Source organism: Amblyraja radiata, unplaced genomic scaffold (genome assembly GCF_010909765.2).
Source record: "Amblyraja radiata isolate CabotCenter1 unplaced genomic scaffold, sAmbRad1.1.pri scaffold_952_ctg1, whole genome shotgun sequence".
In the NCBI taxonomy this organism is placed as follows: domain Eukaryota; kingdom Metazoa; phylum Chordata; class Chondrichthyes; order Rajiformes; family Rajidae; genus Amblyraja; species Amblyraja radiata.
In genome coordinates, this window is record NW_022630947.1 from 35,001 (window position 1) to 40,464 (window position 5,464).

Consider the following 5,464-nt stretch of genomic DNA (forward strand, 5'->3'; position numbering starts at 1 on the left):
GCGAAGAAGTTGGCACTGACCGATCGATAGATAGAACACCTGCAGCATCTCACTACAGACACTATGCAGAATCATGGTCTGGACAACACTACATCACACAGTAGCTTCCGTCTGGTGTAAGGAGGAGCTGCAGATGACGGTTTCAACCGAAGATAGACACAGAATGCTGGATGTTGGGGAAGTCCAGAACTAGGGGTCACATCCAGGGATATTCAATATTCAGGAGGGATAGAGAGAAAGGAAAAGGAGGTGGGGTCGCGTTGCTGGTTAGATTAATGCAATAGAAAGGAAGGACATTAGCTTGGAGGATGTGGAATCGATATGGGTAGAGCTGCGAAACACTAAGGGGCAGAAAACGCTAGTGGGAGTTGTGTACAGGCCACCTAACAGTAGTAGTGGAGTTGGGGATGGCATCAAACAGGAAATTAGAAATGCGTGCAACAAAGGTAAAACAGTTATAATAGGTGACTTCAATCTACATATAGATTGGGTGAATCAAATTGGCAGGGGTGCTGAGAAGAGGATTTCTTGGAATGTATGTGGGATAGTTATCTAAATCAACATGTAGAGGAACCAACGACAGAGCAGGCTATTCTAGACTGGGTATTGAGTAATGAGGAAGGGTTAGTTAGCAGTCTTGTTGTGTGTAGCCCCTTGGGCAAGAGTGACCATAATATGTTTGAGTTCTTCATTAGGGTGGAGAGTGACATAATTAATTCAGAAACAAGGGTTCTGAACTTAAAGAAAGGTAACTTTGAGGGTATGAGACGTGAATTGGCCAAGATAGACTGGCAATTGATTCTTAAAGGGTTGACGGTGGATGTGCAATGGAAGGCATTTAAAGACTGCATGGATGAACTACAACAATTGTTCATCCCAGTTTGGCAAAAGAATAAATCAGGGAAGGTAGTACATCCGTGGATAACAAGGGAAATCAGGGATAGTATCAAAGCGAAGGATGATGCGTACAAATTAGCCAGAAAAATCAGCATACCGGAGGACTGGGAGAAATTCAGAGACCAGCAGAGGAGGACAAAGGGCTTAATTAGGAAAGGAAAAATAGATTATGAAAGAAAACTGGCAGGGAACATAAAAACTGACTGCAAATATTTTTATAGATATGTGAAAAGAAAGAGATTAGTTAAAACAAATGTAGGTCCCTTGCAGTCAGAAACAGGTGAGTTGATCATGGGGAACAAGGATATGGCGGACCAATTGAATAACTACTTTGGTTCCGTCTTCACTAAGGAAGACATAAATAATCTGCCGGAAATAGCAGGGGACCGCGGGTCAAAGGAGTTGCAGGAATTGAGTGAAATCCAGGTTAGCCGGGAAGTGGTGTTGGGTAAATTGAATGGATTAAAGGCCGATAAATCCCCAGGGCCAGATAGGCTGCATCCCAGAGTACTTAAGGAAGTAGCTCCAGAAATAGTGGATGCATTAGTAATAATCTTTCAAAACTCCTTAGATTCCGGAGTAGTTCCTGAGGATTGGCGGGTAGCAAACGTAACCCCACTTTTTAAGAAGGGAGGGAGAGAGAAAACGGGGAATTACAGACCAGTTAGTCTAACATCGGTAGTGGGGAAACTGCTAGAGTCAGTTATTAAAGATGGGATAGCAGCACATTTGGAAAGTGGTGAAATCATTGGACAAAGTCAGCATGGATTTACAAAAGGTAAATCATGTCTGACGAATCTTATAGAATTTTTCGAGGATGTAACTAGTAGAGTGGATAGGGGAGAACCAGTGGATGTGGTGTATCTGGACTTCCAGAAGGTTTTCGACAAAGTCCCACATAAGAGATTAGTATACAAACTTAAAGCACATGGCATTGGGGGTTCAGTATTGATGTGGATAGAGAACTGGCTGGCAAACAGGAAGCAAAGAGTAGGAGTAAACGGGTCCTTTTCACAATGGCAGGCAGTGACTAGTGGGGTACCGCAAGGCTCAGTGCTGGGACCCCAGCTATTTACAATATATATTAATGATCTGGATGAGGGAATTGAAGGCAATATCTCCAAGTTTGCGGATGACACTAAGCTGGGGGGCAGTGTTAGATGTGAGGAGGATGCTAGGAGACTGCAAGGTGACTTGGATAGGCTGGGTGAGTGGGCAAATGTTTGGCAGGTGCAGTATAATGTGGATAAATGTGAGGTTATCCATTTGGTGGCAAAAACAGGAAAGCAGACTATTATCTAAATGGTGGCCGACTAGGAAAAGGGGAGATGCAACGAGACCTGTGTGAAACTTTTTTCACACAGAGAGTGGTGAATCTCTGGAACTCTCTGTCACAGAGGGTAGTCGAGGCCAGTTCATTGGCTATATTTAAGAGGGAGTTAGATGTGGCCCTTGTGGCTAAGGGGATCAGGGGGTATGGAGAGAAGGCAGGGATGGGATACTGAGTTGGATGATCAGCCATGATCATATTGAATGGCGGTGCAGACTCGAAGGGCTGAATGGCCTCCTCCTGCACCTATTGTCTATGTTTCCATGTAACTCAGCGGGTCAGGCAGCATCTCTGGAGAGAAGGAATGGGTGAAATTTCGGGTCGAGGCCCTTCTTCTGACTGAGAGTGAGGGGAGAGGGAAACTAGAGATATGGAAGGGCAAGGTGTGAAAACGACAGATCAATCCAATAGGTGAAAGGAACCAAAGTGCTGGAGTAACCTATACCTCCTCCATCGACTGTCCAGGGACCCCTCCTCCAACCTCATCTACTGTATCCGCTGTTCCAGGTGTGGGCTCCCGTATATTGGCGAGACCAAGCGCAGGCTCGGCGATCGTTTCACTCACCACCGCTTGGCCCGTCCAACCTATCTGATCTCCCAGTTGCCAAACATAGAAAAATAGGCGCAGGAGTAGGCCATTCGGCACTTCGAGCCAGCACCGCCATTCAATATGATCATGGCTGATCATCCAACTCAGTACCCCCGTTCCTGCTTTCTCCCCCATATCCCTTGATTCCGTTAGCCCTAAGAACCAAATCTAACTCTCTCTTGAAAACATCCAGTGAATTGGCCTCCACTGCCTTCTGTGGCAGAGAATTCCACAGATTCACAACTCTCTGGGTGAAAAGGTTTATCCTCATCTCAGTCCTAAATGGCCGACCCCTTATTCTTAAACTGTGTGTGACCCCTGGTTCTGGACTCCCCCCAACATTTTTCCAGCATCTAGCCCGTCCAATCCCGTATGAATTGTATGCGTTTCTATAAGACCCCCTCTCATCCTTCGAAGATTCCAGTGAATACAAGCCCAGTCGACCCATTCTTGTGCAAGTTGTGTCTGTTGTCAGGCAGTGGCCAGGCCTCACCCTCCAGTGACAAACGGCGATATACAGCGGCTTAGGGGTTAGCGTAGAGTTATCAGGAACTCTCACACAAGGGCCTTGGAGTTGACACTGTGGGAGGTGGATTTAATTAGGATATCAGGGTTTTCCGGGAAGTCGATACCGGAGATTAGAGGCACGTTTTGAAAAGATGCAAATATAAGAAACAGCTCCTCGTATTTCGCTTGGGCAGTTTACACCCCAGCGGTATGAATATTGATTACTCTAACTTCAAGTAACCCCGGCATTCCCTCTCTCTCCGTCCCATCCCCCACCCAAGTCGCACCAGCTTCTCGTTCTCACCCAGCAAACAAGCGTTACTTTATGGTATATCTTTCATTCATTTGTTCCACATCTCCGTCTATATCTCTCGTTTCCCTCCCCCCTGACTCTTGTTGTGAAGAAGGGTCTCGACCCGAAACGTCACGCATTCCTTATCTCCACAGATGCTGCCTGTCCTGCTGAGTTACTCCAGCACTTTGTACCTGTCCACGTTCTCCACAGATGCTGCATGTCTGACCCGCTGAGTTACTCCAGCACTTTGTACCTGTCCACGTTCTCCACACAGATGCTGCCTGACCCGCTGAGTTACTCCAGCACTTTGTACCTGTCCACGTTCTCCACAGATGCTGCATGTCTGACCTGCTGAGTTACTCCAGCACTGTGTGTCCTTTTGTGTATTTCTTGCCTTTTCACTGACACAAAAAAACAAAAGCTTTTCACTGTACCTCTTTACACGTGACAATAAAAGCTAAAATATTAACCATCCAGCAATCACCGCAAGCACTAACACTATCCTACACACACTAGCTACAATTTTATATATATTTTATACCAAGCCAATTAATCTACAAACCTGCACGTCTTTGGAGTGTGGGAGGAAACCGAAGATCTCGGAGAAAACCCACGCAGGTCACGGAACGAACGTACAAACTCCGTACAGACAGCGCCCGTGGTTGGGATCGAACCCGGGTCTCTGGCGCCATGAGGCAGCAGCTCTACCCGCTGCGCCACCGTGCTGGCAATCGTCACCGATCTGCTTCTTCAGAGCGCCCACGACCGAGTCCGTGACGGTCAAATGGAACAGATTTAATATTGCACCACCACTCCGCTGATCAATGAATCCCCCTTCCAGCTCCCACGCACGTCCCTCAGTGACTCACTCTCCCCCAGCTCGCTGCGTCACCAACTGTACCCCTACTGACGTTAATCCAGTTCCCTCCATAATCCATATTCCATTTTGGTGAGAGAAAAATAACCACAGTCCAATAATGCCATGTGTTGCTTTATTTCTGAGGGGATTGGTCTGGGGATATGTACAGAGTTTGCAAAAGCCCACGGGCAGTAAACCTGCGTACAGAGACCGCCACTGGGTCATTTCTGTAGTTTAGTTTAGTTATACGGCACGGAAACAGGCCCTTCGGCCCACCGAGTCCGTGCCGACCAGCGACCCCCGCACACTAACGTTACGGACAGTTTTACATTTACACCAAGCCAATTAACCTACAAACCCGCACGTCTTTGGAGTGCGGGAGGAAACCGGAGCACCCGGAGAAAACCCACGCAGGTCACGGGGAGAGAACGTACAAAACCCCGTACAGACAGCGCCCGTAGTCAGGTTCGAACCCGGATCTCCGGCGCTGTGAGGCAGCAACTCTACCCGCTCCCGACATCAGTCTGAAGAAGGGTCTCGACCCCCGAAACGTCGCCCATTCCTTCTCTCCAGAGACGCTGCCTGTCCCGCTGAGTTACTCCAGCATTTTGTGTCTGTCTTCGAGTCAAACCAGCATCTGCAGTTCCTTCCTACACGTGATATTCGAGGGAATATTTCTGCTGAGTGCAGAGTAGGGGGGGGAATCCTAAACTGAGATGCTGACCCCTCTTCTCAAACAACCAGGGCTCAACATCAAGGCTACACTAGGTAGTGTTCCAGATTAGATGTGTAGTGTGGTGTGGGAATCAACAGACACGGATAACATGACACACACACAAAATAATACTCTATAATGTCACCCAGCGAAAGCTTCCTCAGTCATTGAGGTTCATATATAGTCACCAATACTCAAAATCTGTGTAAGTGCCCTCCTAAATAAGTGTGTGTGTGTGTGTGAGATGGGACAGTGCAGAGGGAACCTCACTG